Source organism: Panthera leo, chromosome A2, assembly GCF_018350215.1.
Source record: "Panthera leo isolate Ple1 chromosome A2, P.leo_Ple1_pat1.1, whole genome shotgun sequence".
In the NCBI taxonomy this organism is placed as follows: domain Eukaryota; kingdom Metazoa; phylum Chordata; class Mammalia; order Carnivora; family Felidae; genus Panthera; species Panthera leo.
Window position 1 is genome coordinate 109,745,155 of NC_056680.1, and position 25,040 is coordinate 109,770,194.

At 36.4% G+C, this 25,040-nt stretch overlaps 1 protein-coding gene across 3 annotated transcripts in view; it reads left to right on the top strand.

The window, feature by feature from the left end:
* Nucleotides 1-25,040, top strand: part of HDAC9 (histone deacetylase 9) — a 957,815-nt gene that overhangs the window by 177,582 nt on the left and 755,193 nt on the right. The window lies entirely within an intron of this gene.

A 25,040-nucleotide genomic window follows, 5' to 3' on the forward strand; every position in this document is an offset into this window, starting at 1 on the left:
GTACATTATTCAAGTTGCTATTTTTACTGTAAAAATATGAAGAATATTTTATTTCATTCTCTGAACAGCTGGTGGGAGAATTTCTCTGAGGAAGAAATATTGCCTGGACTCTTGCATTAAATTTCTGCTTCTACCTTTGCCCCATATGGTTAATTTCTCACACAATAACCAGATTGATCTTGCTAAAAGTCCTCTCATGTTATTTCTGTGCTCATAACTATCCAATGGCTTTTCATGTTATCAAAACAAAATCTAGAATCTTCCTCGTTTTCTATAGTGCTGTAAATGATATGCACTCCATCTCTCCACCCTCTTTCTGATTTCATCTCCTAACCCTGTCCATTGCTCATTTTACCCTACACTGGCCTCCTTGTTGGCCCTTACATACAGTAAACACAGACCTACTTCAGGACCTTTTCATGTTTCTTTTTCCCTCTTCCTCTAGATATACAAATACTTTCTGCTGGAGCTGTACTGTTTAGCAACTATGTTTCTTTAGCTATTTAGTTTGTTAATTGCTACTCTACAAAACTAATAAGAGTATTCTGAAAATTCAGAGAGATCACGTTGCTTCTCAAATGAAAATGTGAGCTACTAATGTTCTCTTTGGGGATTCCTTCCGGGGAATCCCTTGTTATTGCCATAGATGGGTTTATATAGCCTTCCCTGGTATTAAACAGAGAAAAGGTATCTTCTCCTTTCATTGCTTAGAGCTCTTTTTTTTTTCTGTATTGTGTTCTCTCTGACCCTTAGCTGGTTCAGGTATTGTTTATAGCTGTTTCTATGAAGTAAACTGTGACCTTCTCACATTGCTGCTTCTTTGTAGTTTCTACTATAGGTATGACTCAGTTACACAGTAAGACAAAAGAATAAAGAAAAATTGTTTTCTATTTTATTAATGATTTTAAAGGCAATATTATCATTCGATTAAAAGGCCAAGTCAACACCATTTTGGTATAATTTTCTAGAAGTTTTATGGTCCCTTGGCTCATTCATGGCTACATGCCAACTCTTGGAGTTCCCTGACATTGAATTGCATGAGTACCATAGTGGTTATACATCTGACTGGATGCTGTTGCTGGTTGCACATGTCACACCTGATAGAAGAGTAGAACTTGCTTCTTAAAATCCAGTAGCTTTTATAAATATATGCCATAAAGAGGTGCTATAATATGGAGGAGGGTAAGACAGAGTATGCGTCTGTCAGGAGATTGGATTGCTTCTCTTATATAATGCCAGGTTTTAATAAAGTTTGTTTGTTTGTTTGTTTGTTTATGAGAGAGACCGAGACAATGTGAGCAGGGGATGGGCAGAGAGAGAGGGAGAGAGAAAGAATCCCGAGCAGGTTCCATGCTGTCAGCACAGTGCCGGATGTGGGGCTCGAACTCAGGAAACCATGAGATCATGACCTGAGCCAAAACCAAGAGTGGGATGCTGAACCAACTGAGCCACCCAGGCATCCTGCCAATTGGTAAAGAAGACCTTGGGTTGCCTTGGTGGCTCAATCAGTTGAGTGTCTGGCTCTTGATGATGGCTCAGGTCATGATCTCCCATGTCAGGAGACCCATAGATATATGTATCTATATATCTATATATCTATATATCTATATATCTATATATCTATATATCTATATATCTATATATCTATAGATCTATAGATCTATATATAGATCTATATATAGATCTGTATAGATCTATAGATCTATATATCTGTTTATATGTATCTATCTATATATCTATAGATATATAGATCTATAGATACATATATCTGTTTTCTTAATTTTCTGTGTTATCAGTGTCAAAAACAAACACTAGGTAGGAAAACATACATAAAAACATTCTATGTACATAAAGAAATAAATGTGAACCCTTTGATGATCTGATTTTACTATTGGTGCTATAAAGTTTTTCTTAACTTTGTTTTCCCTGGTTGTGAGGACTAAAGTTCAGTGCCTGTTTCTTTTAGGCTTCGGAGGGCATGGATATGTCATCCTCACAGAGTTAGAATGATTCATTTTTTTGTCAAAATGATCAGGGAAGGAACCCACTTTGGGTATCCCTTGTAACTTTAGTTGGGCACGGAAAAGGCCCAACTAAACAGTGATGACTTGTAGCCTCTGGATAAATCTAGGTAGAATGGCAGTGCTTCTTCCAAACTCCACTCAAGGTGGAGGCAATTCATTTGCTGACTGAGTAGTCCCCACACAGAAGTGTCATATTGAATCTGCCCTAAATAACACGACAAAAGCTAGAAAGAGAAGATTGGAGGAGAAAACATGGACCTAGGCTGAAGATCAAATTTCCCTGCCACCCACACATTTGTTTTGTTTACTTGGATGAAATATGGAGCTATTTTAAATTGCTATATAACACAATGGTATCAATAAAACGCAGCCTAGTTAAAAAATATATTTTATTTTTTCATTTGTGATTACATTAAGCTTCTTTGAAAATGGAACACACCACCAGTTTCACAGCAGGAGAGGATAGATATAGCAAGATTAGAGAGGCAGGATGTTCAGGATTAGAAGGATCTGTATGGCTGCAAGTGAGGTAATGATAATGATTATGTGATAATAGTACTGTTGTGCTGTTTTATGAGGCAGTAATCCAGCTCCCAGAGAAGATAAACTATGGGGGTGAAGGCTGAGTTTATCCCGTGGAGGGGAATAGATTGTTGTTGAATAACCCAGCATGACAGTATGGCTTCTTCTTTTTTGATGCAAGAGGTTAAAAGTAAGTTTTAATATAAGATAAGTAACTTCCCAAATAGGAGCAAGTGAACTGCTAAGCAAGGGTGAAAGAAAAAAAAATGCATAGTGTGAGGGCGGTGGGGGTGGGGGTGGGGGAAGGGTTGCTAGAGAAGTGGAGCTGGATTTCCTTTTATGCAACAGAAACTGCAGTGCTAGTAACTGAAAAAAAAAAAAAAAAAACAAAAAAAACTTCCAGAACCAAAAACAAAAACAAAACCCCACCACCATACATACTGGCAACTGAAACTAAGTGGTATTTTCCTAGAAAAATATTAAATACTGCGAAATACAAACAGATTTCCATTCATCTTATTTTAAGTCACTGTTCATTCATTTTTTTCACAAGTTACTATGTGCATTAGTTACAACAGCACTTACAGACAAATGGTGTAATATCCTTGCCTTCTTATTGCTTAGTAAGTTGTTGAAAGAGCTCTGTCTTCAGTCTTTCTTTTGTAACCAAGGCTGACCAGAAAGCAAATATCCTTCAATCTTGGAGATGCCTCCTTCTTCATACAGGTATTTAAGCATCCGAAGGCTTATTTGCTTCCAGGAAATGGAGACCGGATGAGACTCAGTCCTCAGTCCATGTTGGTCACTTCTCCTGGGCTCTTACTTAGTCATGTGGTGTCAGTTCAGTTTGGGTAGCTCCACTGGCAGCTGGTTTCACTCAGGGACAGCTAGGAAAATTTCGCTTCAACTTTCAAAACTTTGGTGCTTAGTACTAATTCTTTGTCCCTCTTGGCCGCCAGCAGGCATCGCCTTGTGGTACTTTCTCCTTAGAAGTCGTACTGTCAAGTGGGCTCATGTATCAGACACCCTGTAAAATTGTAATCCCTATCTTTTCAGAGTGTCTGGAAACTATTAGAACCTCCCAAGGGAAGGGGCCACTTCTAACCCTGAGATCTCAGCTGCTCCTCCAAAAAAATCTGGTTCAAGAGCCTCACGGGCTTTGGCCTTCCAGTGCAGAGGCCCAGTTAGGATTTGCCTTCTGGGCCCTCATCCAGCTGAAACTTCTTTTTAGACCCATCACTCAAAAAGGCCAACTTTCAGAATACTGAGGTGGCTTTTAAGGTTAACTTCTGAGGGTTGCGGAGATGAAAAAAAAAAATCCTTTTTTCCTCCTAGGTGAAGCTAAATTTGTGAAAACCAAGACTAACTTAATTTCTCAGAAGGGTATTCTGCCACCGTAATTCCCCTGCTATACTTGAGAAAAGGGAGTATTGTGCCTGTTTGTTTGCCATTGAATTTCTAACATCTAGAAAATTGCCTTGCTTCTAGTAGGCCTAATGTATATATTTTTAATAAATCAGGCTAAATACGTATCATTGTTTTTTTCTTCCTAAAAATAATACACAAAGACCCCTGCCTCTTAGAGCTCTTATCCTAACAAAGGAGACAATAAGATGTGTATATATTGAGTAAGTATGTTATCTACTATGCTAGAAAATAAGTGTTGTGGAAAAAAAAAAAAAGGGTTGAGCATGGTAAGGGAGGTGCAGAGTAAGGAGTAGTTTGCAGTATTAAATAGAGTTGGCTTCATTGGGAATGTGATATTAAACAAAGACACAGGTGGAAGGGAGTTAGGCAAGTGGATATTTGGGACAATAGCACTCTCTGGACAGAGCAAACAGCTACAGCAAAGATTGGAAGGGTACTTGGCAATTTTCTTAACTGGTACAATACACATAAAATTTACCGTTTTAACCATTTTAAACTATATAGTTCAGTGACAGTGCATTCACAATGTTGTGCAACCATAACAACTATCTAGTTCTAAAACATTTTCATCATCCCAAAAGGGGACCCTATACCATTAAGCAGTTATTCTTCCACAATTTTCCTTTCCCCACCAGACCCTGACAACTATGAATCTGCTTTCTGCTTTTGTAGATGTGCTTGGCCTTTTGAGGAAGACCAAGAACCTGTTGTAGGCAGGAGCATAGCAAGTGAACCAGGTTGGTAGGGAAGAAAGTCATTGAAGTAATGGAGAGCTGAGTCCCTTTTAAGCCATTGTAGGGACTATGGTTTTTATTCTGAATGAAGTTGAGGACCATTCCACGATTTTAAACTCAAGAATGAATTGCTCCATGGACTAGATTGGAAGACTAGACTGGAAGAGTGTGAGATAAGGGTGGAAGGAAGAAGACTGATCCAGTTGTGGAATGAATAAGTCATAGGGATGAAAGCTACCACATAGGGAATATACTCACTGGTACTGTAATAGTGTTGTATGGTGACAGACAGTAGCTACACTTGCAAGCATAGCATAACATACAGAGATCTTGAATCACTGTATTGTACACCTGAAACTATCATAACATTTTCTGGCAGCTATATTCAGTCTAAAACATTTATGTATGTATGTATGTATTCAAATTAAAACGTGACAAAAAAGAGGTAAAAGAAGATGATGGCTCAGACAAGGTTGGCAATTGTGGAAGTACTTAGAAGGGGTTGGATTCCAGGAATATTTTGAAGCCAGATCCAACAGGACTTGTGAACAACCTGGATTTGGGGTGTAATAGAAAAGTGAAGTCAAGTGTTGTTCCTTTGGTTCTGGCTTTAGGGACCAGAAGGATAAAATTGCCATCAGCTGAGATGAGGAATACAATTTGGGCAGATGGAGTTTGAGATAATCTGTTCATCCAAATGAAAATGTCTAGTAGTTAGATGTATGTATCTGGAGTTCTTAAAAGTGGCCTGGAGTAGAGATAAAAATTTTAGAAGCCATTAGTAGAGAGATGGTATTTGATGCCACGAGAGCAGGGAGAGTCACTGAGAGATTAAAGGTAAACAGATAATGAGAAGAGGCCAAGTCTTGAGCACTGGGACATACCCTTCTCAAATGCTGAGGGATACAGAAGGAACCAGGAAAGGAGGAACCAAAGCAGGAAGAAAATCATGAGTGTGTAGTGATTTGAAAGCCAAGTTAAAAAAATTGAACCAAGGAGGGGAGAGTTGCTCATGAGAATGGTACTACCGAATTGACTATTGATCTAGCAGGTTGTGGTCAGCTTAAGTGGAATGATTAGCTTGTAAATCAGACTGGAATGGGTAAGGGAAGATGGGACAAGAAGAATTGGGAATCATGAGCAGAGACCAATGTTTGGAAGATTTTCTTGCAAAAGGGCTGAAAGAAATGGGGGCAGTACCATGTTCTTTAGACTTTCACTTTCATTAGAAATCTTGCTATCTCCCATTTTATAACATAATTATATAGTTAATTCATGTGAGTGATACTTTTCTTTGCAAAACATTGTTTCATTTTCTCCACCATAGATTTGCAGGACAATCCCTATCATTAAAAAAAAAAAAAAATAAGCAAGATAGTGAAGAAGTTGAGACTGATCTGAAGATTCTTTTTTCTAAACCACTAATAATAAACCTAACGTTTTAAAATGCAAGTACTTTGAAAAACTCTCCAGTAAAGGGTTTGTTCATGTACTTCTTATAGGTTAGTTGATTTCTACGCAAACTAAGAAAGTTTTGAAAATTTAATTTTTTTGGAAATTTTGAAGATAGGGAATTTGAATAGTCTTTCTTTCCAGACCTTTGAAAAAACAGGAAATTGTATGCAGTGCTTATTTTAAGGCCTTTACAATGCTTAATTTATTTAGATTCATAAAAATGTATTATGTATAACTTAGCTAATAAAGTTTTGTCTGGGATAATTAAATTTTTAAAATATGGAAGATTAAAAAGGCAATTGCAAATTTACTAATTGAATTTGCTATTTGATGTTTTTAATTTTTTTAAAATCACAAATAGGTTCTAAAGTTGCTGAAGTGAAAAGAATTTAACTTTTCTTACATGTTCTAGTAATGGAGAAACATATAAACACCAGGCCATTAATATTCGTGTTATGAATAGACAGAGTCTGTTTTAACTAGTTTTGTGCTCTTAAAACATTAAAAAGTTTTAGAGAAAAGTTTTTTGCAAAGTAGCTGTACATTAAAGAGGAGGGAAGCCTTGCATTCACTGGATATGGTATATTGACGTGAAACTTGGTTAATTTTGTTTGCAGTTTTTGAGCAGCACCTTCCAAAACATTTTCTGTCACATTCTTTCATGCTTAGCTCATTTCTTTACCTTGGTAAGTACCAAATGAATGCTTGTAAACACTAATGGATAATTTGATGGGTGCTTGAAAATGGAGGATTTCAGTGGTTTGAGGCATGCTACTCTACTCTTATTTGATAATTGTTTTATAAGCTGAATATTTCTAACGAAGGTGAGTTTCTCTCATGCACTACATGAGATGAATGGGTGTGAAATATGAGATTCAAGAGAACTCTATAAGAATTGGTTCTGAAGACCTCTTCTTACCAGGCTGTGGAAAGGAAAATCAATCTCACTGAACATTTGTTGGGTCCCAGTTTGTGCCAGTCATTGTGTTAAATGATGTGATTCAAAGAGCTAGATTAATTCATTCAATAATTAACTTATTCATTCAGTCAACATTTGTCTAGAATCATTTAGAGTATTCAAACAAACATCGAAAGGCAGTTATTCTGCAGCAACTGAATATAGAAATGACTTATTTTTTGCTTTGTAATTAACTCAATTACTATGCTATCCAATATCACCTACATTTCTAGTTTTGACTTTAAGACTCAGACTTCTTGCAGCTGGAATCTTAGAGATTCAATTGGGTAAAAAGCTGTTATATCTGTTATCACAAAACTCCTAGAAAAATCATTTGTGTTTTTAGTATTTCATATTCTTCATATTTCCCTCTTTCAGGATGCATTTTTTAAAACATGCAAAAATTAATAAACCCACAATTATATGATCAGTCTTTGACAAAGGAGGAAAGAATATGCATTGGGAAAAATACAGTTTCTTCAACAAATGGTGCTCGGAAAATTGGATAGCTACATGCAAAAGAATGAAACTGGAACACGTTCTTACACCACACACAAAACTGAACTCAGAATGGATTAAGATCTTAAATGTGAGACATGAAACCATAAAAATCCTAGAAGAGCACACAGGCAATAATTTCTCTGACATCAGCCAAAGCAACATCTTTCTAGATATGTCTCCTGAGGCAAGGGAAACAAAGCAAAAATAAACTATTGGGCCTACATCCAAATAAATAGCTACTGCATGGCAAACAATCAACAAGACTAAAAGATAACCTACTGAACAGGAGAAGATATTTACCAATGATGTATCGAATAAAGGGTTAGTATTTAAAATAAATAAAGAACTTATCCAACTCAAAACCCAGCAAACAAATAATCCAATTAAAAATGGGTGAATACATGAACGGGCATTTATCCAAAAAGACATACAGATGGCCAACAGGCACATGAAAATATGCTCAATATCACTCATCATCAGGGAAATGCAAATCAAAACTACAAGAAATATCACCTCACACCTGTTGGAATGGCTAAAATAAAAAACAAACAAACAAACAAGAAACAATAGTGTTGGCGAGGATGTGGAAAAAAGGAACCCTTATACACTGTTGATGGAGACCCCTGGGTGGCTCAGTCAGTTGGTCGTCTGACATTAGCCCAGGTCATGATTCTGCGCTTTGTGCGTTCAAGCCCTCTGTTGGGCTCTGTGCTGACAGCTCAGAACCTGGAGGCTGCTTTGGATTCTGTATCTCCCTCTCTCTTTGCCCCTCCCCTACTCTGTCTCTCTGTCTCCCCAAAATAAATAAACATTAAAATTTTTTTTAAAAAGTAGGAGCACCTAGCTGTCTCAGTCAGGGAAGCACACAACTCTTGATCTTGGGATCATGAGTTTGAGCCCCATGTTGGATATAGAGATTATATAAACAAAAAACAAACAAACTTTTGAAAAAGAAAAGGACTAACCCTTTTCTAAAAGAAAATCTAGGGTCACCTGGGTGGCTCAGTCGGTTTAGCATCCATTTTTGACTCAGGTCATGATCTTGTGTTTCATGAGTTCAAGCCCCACATTGGGCTCTGAGCTGATGACACAGAATCTGTGCCTCCCACTCTCTTTACTCATCCCCTCCTCATTTCTATCTCTCTCAAAAATTGATAAACATTAAACAAATTTAAAAAAAAACAAGAAAATTTAATAAACTGCAAGTTGGCAAACCTTTCAGGGTTTACTGCTGCCTACAGCCATCTACCCACCTACCCCAAATTAACTCTTCGTTATCAGTGAATGATCTTTCTCTTTTCTGGGAGAAAACACCAGTTAAGTTATTAGGCATCTAGATACCTAGTGCCTTAACATTTCTTTTTAATACCTGTTAACTTTTTTTTAAAAGGTTATATATAGGTTATATCCCCTATGTGGGGAGAAAACTAAGATGAGAGGTTGTAAATTATTTTAATGTAACTACAACCAGTTGCAGTGATAATTCAGATCCAGAGGAGTGGCTCGAGTTAGTGCAGCCAACTAATTCCAGGAATGGTCTGGAGAACCATAGGTCATCTATCAGAAAGCTGGGGAGTATGTCCCCATTCTCCTCTCTTCATGAGTGACAAATAGTATTTGCTGTGTCATTAAAATGTGAGCACTATCTATATAAATATTAGGCTTTTAATACTTTTATAACTGTACAAGAATAATCCAATTATACATTCTACATAATGAACTTATTCTATCCTATATATAGGATATATCCATGTATCTATCATGTATGTATGTTCTGTACATCCTAAAGTACATGAAACATAGTCAGGAATGACTTTATTTTTTTGCAATATATGAAGTTTATTGTCAAATTGGTTTCCATACAACACCCAGTGCTCATCCCAAAAGGTGCTCTCCTCAATACCCATCACCCATCCTCCCTTCCCTCCCACCCCCCATCTGCCCTCAGTTTGTTCTCAGTTTTTAAGAGTCTATTATGTTGTGGCTCTCTCCCACTCTAACCTCTTTTTTTTTTTTTTTTCCCTTCCCCTCCCCCATGGGTTTCTGTTAAGTTTCTCAGGATCCACATAAGAGTGAAAACATATGGTATCTTTAAAAATACTAAAATACTAAACATAAGAATACTATTGTCATGTTTTGAAGGAGCTGTGTATAATCCACTACTTCACACTCTGAACCTGTTTCTTTGTTTCAAGCCTACTTAACACCAAAGCACACTCATAAAAGCATTGAATTGATTATGAAAGGTAATAATGGTTGAGGAATCTATACTTGAAATCATATACTTCTGTTTATAGAATGTTTATTGAAAGAGAAATTAAGTTATTCATTGATGTTTAAATTGGGGTAGGTGAATATAACTAACAAGACCGAAATCTTGATGGCTTTAGTACAGTCAAGGATTGTTTATCACCATGTCACCATCCAGAGCGAGGTTAGTGTTGGTGGTAGTGGGGCAAGTGTTGGGAGCCTTTGCTCTTTCCAGTTATTTAGGAGTTCCAGCCCTTTCCATTGACTGGCTTCACTGTCATTGGATCCTCTGTATCTGGCCTATAAACAAGAGAGGAGAGTGTGAAAGATTGCATTGAAGAGTATTATTTTGGTTCAGACCTGGAAGTGTTAGCCATCACTTCTGACTGCCTTTCCTTGGTTATAGGTAGTCACATGGTTCCACTTAATTTAAGGGAGCCTAGAAAGTGTTATCTAGCCTTAAGCCCTGGAGGAAAAGGAAACAAGGTTTAGAAATATACAGCCCTGTCTCTGCCAATGTTTAATTAAACATGCTACCTTGACTTAAACTTTTCTGAATTTTTTTTTAATGATTTTATTTATTTTTGAGGGAGAGAGAGAGACAGAGTGTAAGCAGGGGAGGAGTAGAGAGAGGGAGACACAGAATGCGAAGCAGTCTCCAGGCTCCGAACTCTCAGTACAGAGCTCAATGCAGGGGAATTCACGAATTGTGAGATCATGACCTGAGCTGAAGTCAGATGCTTAACTGACTGAACCACCCAGGTGCCCCCCAAATTTTCTGACTTTTGATGTACTTCAAAAGTTTCCAACTTAACACAAAGTTAGTGGATCAAGTGAGAAAGGAATGACCCAAAACATCATGAGAAAAAAGACAATATCAAATTCACTGGCCAATTTGGAAGCAGCTGTATTTAAAGAAGTAGCCATCTAAAGACAGTTCAAACTGAAACGAAAGACGACTAAAAATGCTTCAAATCTTAAACTAAATATGATAGTGTAAAGAATTAGGTATCTGGAAAAAGTTAGAGAGGGAGGGAGCCAAACCATAAGAGACTCTTAAAAACTGAAATAAACTGAGGGTTGATGGGGGGTGAGAGGGAGGGGAAAGTGGGTGATGGGCACTGAGGAGGGCATCTGTTGGGATGAGCACTGGCTGTTGTATGGAAACAACATGTTGTTTAAATTTCATGTAAAAAAAAAAGAGTTAGGTATCTGGGTATTGCCATTAGTTAGCTTTGTGTCCTTGGGCTGTTCACCTAACTCCTCTAAGACCTGATTGCATCCTCTGAAAAGTGGAAGTAATACTGATACTTGTTTTCATCATTGCTTTAAAGCAAAAAAAAAAAACAAAAAACAAACAAACAAAAAAAAAAACAATCGTGTGTATGAAAGAGTTTATAAAATAATAATTGCTAAATAAATTTTATTTCAGGCCAGTTGCATTAAGGAACAGTTACCTCCAGGACTGCCCCTGCCATTCACCTATGACTCATGAATTTTCAGCTGGCATAGAGTAGCAGAAGAAAGTCTTTCAAATATTGTAAAATCAAGGTTTCGCTGAAGTAACCTTTGCTGCTTGTAGGAAGTGTGTGGCTGAGTAATAGTTCAAAAATAGCAAGTTATTTTGAGGAAGAACATATGGTCTTTAACAAATAAAATAAGTGTTCAGAAGAATAATTTTATAGCATATTTAATCATACATTTGAAATAATTTGACTCCTATAATTCAGAGCACTCTCTACTTTGTTATGAAGTTTAGGTGCTTTGTTAAGTGTTGAAGTACCAAGGAGAGTACTATTTTTTTTATGAGAAAATCCATATTTATTGTTTTATTTATTATTTTTCAATATATGAAATTTATTGTCAAATTGGTTTCCATACACACCCAGTGCTCATCCCAAAAGTGCCCTCCTCAATACCCATCACCCACCCTCCCCTCCCTCCCACCCCCCATCAACCCTCAGTTTGTTCTCAGTTTTTAAGAGTTTCTTATGCTTTGGCTCTCTCCCACTCTAACCTCTTTTTTTTTTCCCTTCCCCTCCCCCATGGGTTTCTGTTAAGTTTCTCAGGATCCATATAAGAGTGAAAACGTATGGTATGTGTCTTTCTCTGTATGGCTTATTTCACTTAGCATAACACTCTCCAAGGAGAGTACTATTATGTAGAGTTGCATTTTATGAGTAGTAGCCCTTATCAATCTCTGTGAAGGAAAACTATTCCATGATTAATCAAAACTGGAATATGCAAACTAAACATTTTATATATTTATTGTGTTTTGCAAAATTATGAATGTATACTTCATACACACACATAAATGGGAGGTGTGATTAAAAGAGGCTTGTTTCATAGGAAAAACAGGTAAACAAATAACACTTTCTTTGCTTTGTAATGACCTGCTGATGCATGTCGACAAGGATTTTCTTTAAATTTTTTTTTAACGTTTATTCATTTTTGAGAAGCAAAGACAGAGCATGAGCCGGGGAGGGGCAGGGAGCGAGGAAGACACAGAGTCTGAAGCGGGCTCCAGGCTCCAAGCTGTTAGCACAGAGCCACACGCGGGGCTCAAACCCACTAACTGATCATGACCTAAGCCGAAGTCAGACACTTAACCAACTGAGCCACCTAGGCGCCCCTAGCAGGATTTTGTTGATGGTTTCCTTCAGTAGACTTTTAAAGACTAGATTGAAGGGAGTAAGGTAAGAGTTTTCTGAATATTAACAAAAAGTAGCCATAACTTTCTTCAGAGGGCTAACCAGTTGGCAGATATCATATGCAAAAACAAAACAAACAACCAAAAAAACAAGAAAAAACAACAACAACAACAAACCCAAAATGTAGTCAAAAGCAGTATTTTGTAAGGAGACAGGAGACAGATGATAGGTGATACATAAATGTGGCAGACTGAGATTCCTTTCAAATTGGAAAATAGGGAAAGACACCATCATGAAGGAGGAACATTTTCATTGGTTTCTGGAGGATGGATAGGATTTAGTTGTGTGACAGACATGAATAGTACTTCAGGCAGGATTCATGATATTAAGCAAGGCAAGGGGATGATAGAAGAGACATTTGAGACAAGTAAATGGATTGATTTGCCTGGAGAATTAAATATATAAAAGAAAAATGGGAAATCATTCAACTTGGAAAAATAGGTTGTGACCATACCTTTGATAGCCTTAAAATTCAAGCAGCTTTATAGGCAGCTTTGATGAGACATTGATGAGTTTCTACAATGGAGTGAAATGATTAAGAGGACTTTGAAAGCATTATTTAAAACATCTTAATTGCCAAGGTGACTTCATAGTTATAGGTGCTCTTCAGTAACCTTGCCATCCTAGCAGACCTAGGGCTTTTCTTAATAACTTGAAGAGATAATTTTGTTTGTCCCAGATGGTTAGTTTTTAATTTCTTACCTCTGTATTGAGTGTCCAAGATTATTATGCAGTGCCCCCTATTGTAGGGTTCCTACAATAGTAATGTTGTTACTTAATAAGCAGAAAGTAATATTGATGCTGACTGCATGGAAAGTTGGGTGCTAGGTAAAGTGAGGGACACAAAAATATAAAAATATGAATGTTATAACAACACTGTATATATACCATTTGGGAGAGAGCAAAAAATAGTAGAGAAAATAAATTCTGTAGGAGTTCATAGTGGTAATTGGATTTCAGGGAAGTTGGTGAAAGAATTGAAAGAGCTCTGAACCCCCAGACTGAGTGAAGAGATCCACAGCATATCATGAGAGAGCTGGAAACAAATCAGGCAGCCAATGGCCAGCCATTCCTACCTTCCAATTTGGGTTCTGTCTTACTGCTCTGAGACAGTCCATTGTCATCAGTAATGGAAATGATAGCAAAGGCTTTTGGAACCCTAATTTTCTTAAAAATAAATTTAAGTCAGGGGTGCCTGGGTGGCTTAGTCGGTTAGGCATCTGACTCTTGATTTTGGCTCAGGTCATGATCTCATGGTTTCTGGGTTCAGGCTGTATGCTGACAGACTCAGTGCTGACAGCATAGAGCCTGCTTGGGATTCTTTCTCTCTCTCCCTCTCTGCCCCTCCTCTGAGTTCTCTCTCTCTCTGTCTCTCTCCCCCAAAATAAATAACTTAAAAAAACTATAAAAAATAACTTTAAGTCAGTTAATAAAAATTTTAGCAAGCTGCATTGTAGTTTTTATAAAAGATGATGGAATGTTTGAGAACCGTGATACATGTGTTTTCTTCTTAAAATCTGTCAGTTTTTCTTTCAATTTCCATTCCAATCCATTTCAAACAGGATTTTAAGTCTGTTTATAATATATAAATATAATACTGCAAAATCCAAAATGTAGTAAAATAAAAGCCAGCAAAAAATAAGGGAAGGAAAAGGTAGATGAATTATTTAATGATTTAAGATGAAGTTGTACATATAATCCAGGTGCTAAGGTACTGCTCATTTTCTGTAGGGAAAGGGCCGACACAGCTGTCTGTAGGTTTTCAAGCAGCCACAGAAAAAAGGGAAAGACCAACAGTTTAAAAGATTGATACTGTGTGTCCTAGAAGAACAAGCCAGCTGTGCAGAAGGAGCACCACTCTTTCTAATACCAAGTCTCGAGAGAAATCTTTGTGATACGTCCTGTGAGACAAGCCCCACAAAATGTAATAAATAATGAGAGTACTCAAAAGCACCCAAGTATATAGGACAAAGCTCGTCTTAGGACTTTTAAAAGTATGTTTCTAAAATGCTTTTGGCTAGTAGTTTAATGCTTAAGCATCGTCCAGGAAAACACTTCTATAGAGAACAAAAAATGAACACCAGGCACAAACTTTAAGAGTGATTTAGAGCCGACCAACAGAGTGAGGTTTGCTGACCAGCAGCTTCAGCATCACCTGGGGGCTTGTTAGAAATGTAGACTCTCAGACTCCATCTCAGACATACTGCATCAGAATCTTCAGGGGATTATCGCGGAGCACTGATTTCAAGTATGACTTATTGCACATTTAGATGATCTTTTATCGATCAGAGGGTACAAACTGTCAGCTAATGAGAGGAGTGAGTTCTTGAGATCTAATGTACGGCATGGTGACTGTAGTAAACAATAGTAACATACACCACACACACACAGAAGTGTTAAGTATGGGAGGTGATAGGTTAAATAATTTCATTGTGGTGGTCCCTTATATGTATATCAAATCATCGTGCTCTACGCCTTAAAGATATACTATTTTTATCTGTCAAAAATAAGTAAGAATGAAAATATTATTCTCTTAATGAGTTTTAGCTAAACCTTATATAACATTGGGTTTGGAGATTGTCTCCCTGGCAAAGTACATGAAATAAAAATATATTAGTTTATTGGTTAAGAGTAGATTTGATGCTTTTGCTATCATCCAAGCAGGGGGAAAGGTGTTAGACATAGGTAATTTATAGTTGTTATCTGTGTGAAGCAAGCACTATGTTAAGTACTTTGGCCATGTAAAAGTGAACAAGATGTGGTAGCTGTTTCTAAGAAGCAATCTAGCAAAGGAGGTTTAGTTGTAAACAAGTTGGCACAAGGAAATAAAAACCACAGAGTACAAGCAAAATGCTGAAATTTATTTCTATTTTACGGATTTTTACAAAGGAGGAAACTTGGCTCAGAGAAATAATTTGCTTTGGCCAACAGTTTAATTCAAGGTCTCTGTGATCCTGGATCCAGTTTACATGTTACAGGTTCTTAAAGGAAAGAAAATAAAAAGGAAAGCCATTTATTTAATTTATTTATTTATTAAAAAAAAATTTTAATGTTTATTTTTGAGAGAGACAGAGACAGAATGTGAGTGGGTTAGGGGCAGAAAGAGAGGGAGACACAGAATCTGAAGCAGGCTCCAGGCTCTGAGCAGTCAGTGCAGAGCCCGACGCGGGGCTCGAACTCACGAGCCATGAGATCATGACCTGAGCCGAAGTCAGACGCTCAATCGACTGAGCCACCCAGGTGCCCCTGAAAGCCATTTAAAAAGTGACAGAAATAGTCTTATAAATCAGTAGACTTCTCTGCAGGTGAATCCTGCAGTTTTCCTCAGGAAATATTTAAGCAGGGATTAAAATTTTGTCAAAATAGAATGATTGAATTTTTTAATTTAATGTTTATTTTTGAGAGAGAGAGAGAGAGAGAGAGAGAGAGAGAGAGAAAGAACATGAGAGTGGGAAAGGGATGGAGAGAGAGGGAGGCAGGGAATCAGAAGCAGGCTTCGTCCTACCAGTACAAAGCCTGATATGGGGTTCAAACCCATGAACTATGAGATCATGACTTGAGCTAAAGCCGGACACTTAACTGACTGAGCCACCCCGGCACCCCAGTTGCATTTTTTCCTAAAACAAATAAGATTTTATTGATATATGAAGACAAGCCATTTTTAGCCCTGAATGTTGTTTGAGGTTTAGTGGAATGAGGTATTTAGCACATAATCAATTATCAGTAAATATTATTGAATAAAGGAATTTGATATTTACCCCTGAGATCTCCTTCAGAGCCTAGTATTATCAAAAGAATATATCCAGAATAAAAAAAATGTTACTTTATTTAGAAATATTTCATAGTGTAATAATCCCTCTTACCAGATAGGAGTTCCCCACCTTTAAGCACTTTTACTTCAGTTGGCATTGGCTATAATTTTCCCCAATCATACTGATGTGTATATTTGTCTTATATTCCCCTAGTATTGTGAGTCTTTTAGAGAATTGTCAACTTTTTTTTCCTTGTATAGAATCTAGTGAGCATTCAGATGCTTAATAAATATCTGAATGAACAATGAATGATGATCACTCTAATAATTGTAAGTCACATCTAGTCTAGCAACCTGTTCCTTTAATCGGTTCCCAATGCTTGCCTTCTAAACTTAGTCAAAACATTGCTAATCAGATGTGTTCTTTGATAATGTTTCTTAGTATTTACAGTACTGCTGTTGAGAAGGCTCACATTTACTGAGTGCTTATTCTTTGCCAGGCACTGTTTTTAGACACTTAAAAACATTATCTCATTTAGTCAGCATGACAGTTTTAGGAGAAATTCCTAATTTCTCTACTTTGGAGATAAGAAAACTGAGGTGTATAAGAATTAACTATTTATGCAAAGTCATGAAGCTACTAAGTAGTGTATCTGGGATTTAGATTTGCTTTTAAAGCTCTGCCTACTACATAAGGATAGTAGTAAATGAGTAACTAGGAGGTAATGAATTACCAGGCCATTTATTCTCAAAGAGCATGGCTGTACAAAGTATGTTGATCTGGAACATTATAGTCCTCTCTTACTGGAAATTGACTTTTCTGGGGTGGCTAGGCTTATGCTTGGGAAGTCATCCAGAGCTAGATCAACAGCTGTGTGCAGAGAAGGTAAGGGTCAGTGTGTTAAATCCACTGAACCAGTTTTAGGACAGATACTTTAGGGTTCTAAAACATGGAGTGGACATGTTAGACAACTCTGGAACTCTTTCTGATTTAACAAAATGTATTCTAATGGGAACCCTGTTGGCTCCTCTGATGCCAGCACTACCATTCTCTCCCAGTTATTTGGGAATAGATTCTTAAGGATCCCAAGATATGTGTCACAGTCCAGTCTACTGGGGCAGTATATTGTAGGGTAATCACACAAGTCCAGAAACCGTCATGCTATAACTGTATGGGACTAATGGGAAGTATTCTCTCCTTCATTCCCACTACAAAATAAGGTTTACACTCTGTATTTAAGATGCAACAGAGAGCACCAACTAAAAGGTTGGTGCTTGTAAAGAAAACAAGCACAGGATTAAGATAGGGTTTCTGGGGCATACTCTTTTCAATAACACCAAGAAGGTAAATTTTGTTGCCTTTTTCTGATGGTGTTTATAAGTTATGAAGTAGAATCAGTGAAGTCAAAGGCATGCTGCCTTAGTTTTTGTTGTTGTTCTTATTGCTAAAGTCAGCGAGGACATTAAGGATTTCGTGTGTGAATTGTGGCTACTTGTTCTATAATTAAAATACATTTAAATAATCATTTCTTTTGATTTATTTTAATATAGTGGTTCACTGCTTATTAATAAAGTCTGGCTAAAAAATTATGTCAAGTCAAGAAGGTTGGCTCTAGCAAAGATATAAACATATCCTCTAATCTATTCCTTTTACTAAGGTATTATTTTTAAAACCAACAAGGACCATTTAAACATGAATAATACTAAATACTGTCAGTTGCTTTATTCTTTTCTTTTTAAAATAAAACCAAAACAAAGCAATTAACTGCAAAGGGCTATATTAACCCAACTCAAAGGTTGCCTGTTTCAACATGGGAGAGTAAGGAAGTGTAGAAATTAAATTCTCATGGAAACATTAACTACTCTGCATTTCACCTGTGTTACATTAAAGTACACATTTAATAGCCTAATTAAACACATATTAAGTTTAACATAACTAAATGGTCGTTAACCTGAGAACCTTAACTTTTGTCTTCTTTGCTCTTTTTTGCTTAAATGTGCACTTTAAATTTCTTTAATAGATTTTCCCACTTAGGATACTTTTTTTCCTTTCCAAAGAGTTAAAAATAGTGGAGTATCGTAATGACCTCTTTCCATAACTATGTGTCATTTTGATGAGTCAATTTATTTATTAGAAATTAAACGTGTTGTCAGTTAAATAAAATATTTTAGAAAGATCTATGGTATCCAACTGTAATCATCAGTCAGCTAATTTTAAGCCAGCTATTATTTATGAACTAAAAGCTTCCACATACAAAATACCAACCCCTTAATTTTTATGAGCAAACATGAAATGCAATGATTTATCTTAAGAGCAGATTCTCAATTTGTGGGAAATTTAGTCAAGTGGAACTTTTAAAAATGTATGCATTGATTTTGATATGTAAATTTCCAAGCATAGCTTTTTATTTGGCCAATTCCTTTTTACCAAGCTCTATCTAAGGACAGAATGGAAAGATAACTGATTGATCCCATAAATGTACTGGTACAGAGTCTCTGATGACTATTATGTGAAAGAATTGGGTGTGTTTGATATAATGCTGTGCTCTCTGTCACCCTCATGAAGAACATCTATAAGATGATCTCAGCATAAGCAGCACTGGAAAGATTCAATTATCATCTCACAGAAAGGTCCCTGAACAAGCCTATGAAGTCAAAATGTTTGGTTATATAAGCCCTTCTCTAAATGAGCTGTATGTGCTGAGTATGTGTGAAAACCATGAAACCTCTCTCTGGGGAGTGGGCTACAGAAGATGCTGAACTCAGGAACTTTTGTACAACTGTTTAGAATTTTAATTTGAAGATGGAAGCACTTTGGCATCTCCTGGACCCTATCATCTTCAAGGTTTTATTGAAATATGCAACCTTTGTAATATCTTGGCTTGTAATGCTTGGATCAGGTTCTGTGTTTTTAAATCATCTACAAAATATGCAGAGAAGTTTGTTCTGATGAGCATAAAACCATGATTTATTCAGAGCCAGGCAGAGAAATATTAGCTAATGGTAAAGGGCATATCCACAGTGAATTAAGTTCTGGGTCATGTAAGAATTTATACTGATGATGCTTCAGTGTCTTGTTTTATATAACAAGGAAGCTTTTTTCAGTTTTTGCTTAAGAGATACGGGCAGAGATGTGCACATGCCCAGGAAAGACCTGAGAGAGCCCTAACCTTTACCTTTGGCTGACCTTGAGCTTCTTCACAAGGAAGAAGTCAAGGCTGAGTCAGAGTTGTAAACTGTTCACCAGAACATTGCATTTTTGCCCCAAGATGCATATAGGGCCCCTTGTCAAAGTCTGGGAGACATATTGGTTCAAGGTGTTTAAGGAAATCTTTGTCTAATCATTAGCTCATCACAGATTTAACTGAGCAGAGGCTTCAGTGGTTACAAATGACAAAACTACAAACTTTAGAGAATTCAGAAAAGTCACTAAGCAAACAACAGCAAAATCAGCAAGAGAAGCAATAACAACATCAAACAGACAAACCAAAAACTTTGGGGATGAGAGAGTATCTGTTTTCCAGAATTGCTACATTATATTGCTTAACATGTCTAGTTTTCAACAAAAAAATGTGCAATATATGCCAAAAATAGAAGAAAGAAAGGTCTTGATCATACATAGAAAAAACAAAATCAATAAAAACTGTCTCTGAGGAAGCCCAGACATTAGACCTACTAGACAAAGGAATTAAATCAGCTATGATAAATATGTCCAAAAATCTAAAGGAAACCATGTTTACAAAACTAAAGGGAAGTATGAGAATAGTGTGTTGTCAACTAAATATAAAATATCCATGAAGAGTTGGACATTGTAAAAAAAAGAATCAAATAGAAATTCTGGGGTTGAAAAGCACAATAAATGAAATGAAAAATTTACCAGGGGAGCTCAACAGATTTGAACTGGCTGAAGGATAAAAACTAGCAAACTTGAAGATAGGTCAATTGAAATTATTTCATCTGAGGAACAAGAAGTAAAAGAATGAGGAAAAATGAACAGGGCCACAGAGACCTGTGAGACATCAAGAGTACCAATATGTGTATAATGGAAGTTCCAGAAGGAAAGAAGCAGAAAGAATATTTCAAGAAATCATAGCTGAAAACTCCCCAGATTTGAAGATAAGTATATGTGTTGAAGAAGCTCAACAAACACCAATAAATGTTATGAGGAAAATGCCCAATAAATAAACCACACCCAGACACCTCATAGTCAAACTGGTGATGCAAAGAACAAAGAGATCTTGAAAGCAGCAAAAAAACCAAAACAAAACAAAACAAAAAAAACATCAAATCAAGCAGTCCTCAATATGATTGACAGATGACTAGTCTTCAGAAACCATGAAGGCTAGAGAAGGCAGTGAGATGACATATTCAAAGTGCTGAAAGATTCTCATCCAAAAATATTATATCCAGCAAAGGTGTCCTTCAATTTTAAGAACAAATTAAGATAATGAAAGATAAACAATAACAGAGATTTTGTTGCTAGCAAACTTGCCCTACTAGATATACTAAAGAAATTTCTTCAGGCTGAAATGAAGGAATACAAAACCACAATTCAACTCCACATGAAGAAGTAAAGAATACTGGTAGAGGTAACTACATAGGTAAATATAAAAGACAGTATAAATGTATTTTTGTTTATAACTTTTTTCTCTTGATTTAAAAGACAGCTGTATAAAGCAATAACTATAAAACTATGTTAATAGGACAATAATGTATTAAAAGTAATTTGTATGAAAATAATAACACAAAGGAGAGAAGAGGGAACAAAACTATATAGTAGTAATATTGTGTGTCTTAGTGAGATTAAGTTAGTATTAATCTGAACTAAATTGCTGCAAATTAAGATAATTTTAATCTCCAGGGACTAATAAAATAATTAAAATATATTTATCTTTTTAAAATTTTTTAATGTTTATTTATTTTTGAGAGAGAGAGAGAGAGAGAGAGAGAGAGAGAGAGAGAGAGAGACAAAGTGTGAGCAGGGAGAGAGAGGGAGACACAGAATCTGAAGCAAGCTCCAGGCTCTGAGCTGTCAGCATGGCGCCTAATGCAGGGCTCAAACTCACAAACCGCGAGATCATGACCTGAGCTGAAGTCAGACGCTTAACCAACTGAGCCACCCAGGCGCCCTAAAAATATATTTAAAAAAGATGACATGGGAATTAACATTGTACAGCAAAAAATATCTGTGTAACACAACATAAGGCAGTGAGAAGAATAGAGGAACAAGAGACATGACATAGAAATGGCAGACATAAATTCTATCTTATCAGTAATTTATTTAATATAAATGGGTTGAATAACCCAATCAAAGGCAGATGCTGACAGAATGGATAAGAAAGCATCTATCTTCTGTATACAAGAAACATGTTAGATTCAAAGAAACGAACATTTTGAAAGTTAAAGGATGGAAAAAGATATGTATACCATTCTAGTAGTAACCAAAAAAAGATACTAATGTCAGACATAATAGACCTTAAGACAAAAATTTTTACTAGGGGCAGAAGAGGACTTTTTGTAATGATCAAATGATCAACCAATGAAGAAGACATAGTAGTTATAAACACTAATGCACCTAGTAACAGAAGCACAAAAAATAGGAAACAAACACTGACAGAATAAAGGGATAAATAGAAAATTCACCAATAACAGTAAGAGACTTTACCATTAATGAATACAAAAACTAGACAGATGACACAGAAGAAAATAGCAGACTTTAATAACAATAACACTCTAAACCAACTAGACCTAACAAACATCTGTAGAATGTTAGCAGAATATCTGCTCCAGCCAACAGCAACATGTAATATACATTGTTCTGAAGTGTGTAAGGTCTATTCTCTAAGATAAACCATATATGCTAGACCACTGAACAAATTTCAATAAATTTAAAGGATTGAAAATATGCATAGTATATTGTCCAACCACAATAGAATGAGATTAGAAATAAAAAGCAGAAGGGAATTTGGCAAATTCACAGGTATATAGGAATTAAGCAACACTCTCTTTAACCAATGTATCAAGGAAGAACAAAATAGAGCTTACATACATATATAACTATTAATGGTTTAATTTAAAGAAGTCATAGACATATCATCATTTTAAAAAATACTGTGCAATTATACAAGCAAAGTATTTGCTTCATAGCCATCATGAAATTAGGTGTGGAAGATTTTAGCAAGCTAAAAGTCATTGACTATATACTCATTATGTAAGACAGACATGAATATAGAGGCCAGCAATTCATTTTGAGGGATTAACACATTCCTATTTTAGAAAGGGTGATTCTTGTTAAGACAGTCTTACTCGTGTATTGCTACTATGTGAATTTTAGTTCTTATGGGGAAGATTAATTAATTTATTCTCTTAGTGACATCTTGAAGCCCTTCTTCTAATTTAGGCTTCAATTAGACAGAATTTCCAGTTGTAAGAGAAAGCTGTTTATATAAGTGGATTTAGAAATTTAGCTACATATTCTTTAAAAATATTGACTGCATCTAAATGGTGTTAGGCCACAACTTTTTCATTTACTTTTTGTTATATACTTTAGTGCCATTAAGGAAAAACTAGTTACTATAGGGGTATTTAAACATTGTGCCCAGGAGTGTCTGTGTATGTCCATCATGATGTATTGTTAAGTTTAGAGCACATCTGTTTAAGAGGTGGTGCTTACTGAAGAACAGCAAAGACTTTAAAAAAAAAACACAAATTATTTTAGGAGGGAGGGAGCATGCAATTGGGAGAGAGTAGCAAAGGGAGAGAGAGAGAGAGAGAGAGAGAGAGAGAGAGAGAGAGAGAGAGAGAGAGAAAGAAAGTAAGTCTTAAGCAGGCTCCACACTCAGCAATGAGCCCAGCACGGGGCTGGATTGTACTATCCTGGGATCATGATGTGAACAGTAATCAAGAGTCAGACGCTCAGCCGACTGAGCTACCCAGGCATCTCAGTGAGGGCTTTTATTATAAATGGTGAATTTGATTTAATTTCAGTCTATGTTAGGTGGTGGGAAAAATAGATCCTGAGAACATTCAAAGAAAACTTGTCCTTTTCTTCAGATTAAGGAGGAGTCAATACTAGGTATTTCAGGTGCATGGATACAATTTCACTTATAATAGTATCCATGAATGTTGACGGGAGACCAAAACAAAAAATCATATATGCACAAAATTGTTGCTAGAAGCAGTATCTTATAAGCTATCCGTTCATGCTATTTTCCTTTTTTTTTTAAATGTTTATTTATTTTTGAGAGAGAGAATGAGTATGAGGGGGAGGGCCAGGGACAGAGGCAGATGCAGAATCTGAAGCAGGCTGTAACTCAGAGCTGTCAGCACAGAGTCCAACACGAAGCTCCATCTCATAGACTGTGAGATCATGACCTGAGCTGAAGTCAGACTGACTTCATGACCTGAGCTCAACTGATTGAGCCACCTAGGTGCCCTGTTCATGGTATTTTCTTTCATAAAATTTTACGTTTGGAAATCAGACATTGATTAAAAAAAAAATCCAACTACCCAGGAATAATATTTTATCAGTTCACCAATAGTTGTTTTCTGAACTATTGTAGTGTGGCTAGTCAACATGCAGGGATGCGATTTGGGTCAGAAAGAGAATCAGGGTGCCTGGGTGGCTCAGTTGGTTAAGCATCTGACTTTGGCTCAGGTCACGATCTCGTGGTCCGTTGGGTTGAGCCCCTCATCGGGCTCTATGCTGACAGCTCAGAGCCTGGATCCTGCTTAGGATTCTGTATCTTCCCTCTCTCTCTGCCCTTCCCCTGAATGTGCTCTGTTTCTCTCACTCTCAAAAATAAATAAACATTAAAAAAGTATTTAAAAAGGAAAGAAAGAGAATCTATGCACATTCCTTTAGTCTGGGGTTTGTTTCCCCCATGGTATTCAATATATTCCTGTAAAGGGCTTTTCTATCATGTTTCCTCAACTGGAAATATTTTCTGCTTCTTTTTTTAATTTTTATGTAGCTTTGTATGTGGTAGATGATACATATTAGGTGGATACATAAATACTGTGAAAATGTCAACCGAAACCCATGAAACCATTCTTATAGTCTATTTCCAATGTTACTATTTCTTTTCATAGTACTTGGTAGAATGCTGAACACAACTAATCTTTTGTTTTTAATTTTTTTAATGTTTATTTCTGAGAGAGAGAGAGAGAGAAGAGTGCATGAGCATGGGAGGGGCAGAGAGAGGAAACAGAATCGGAAGCAGGCTCCAGGCTCTGAGCTGTCAGTTATAGAGTCTGACACGGGGCTCCAACTCACAAACTTTGAGACCAGTACCTGGGCTGAAGTCCGATGCTCAACCAACTGAGCTACCCAGGTGCCCACGTGCTAATTTTAATTGATGTTGATACTTCTCACAGCTATTGGAACAATTTAAAATGTACATTTTTGATCAATTAATATTTTCATGAGAACTCAGATATTTAATAGAGCTAATAAAAACACTAAACCTATTAGAATATTCGGAAATCAAGGAGAACAGTAGAAAAGCTTTTATAAGATACTTCCAAAATATTGATTGTTGTATACTTTATGAAAACTTTTCAGTATCCATGTTCATTGACAAACATCTGATTGATACATGAATTGCTTGAGCCATAAAATACTTTCTCTCATGATGCCCTATTTGTCATGTGCTCATGGTATTCAGCACGTGGAATTTTCTTCACAAAAGTTGGTTGAATAGCTTG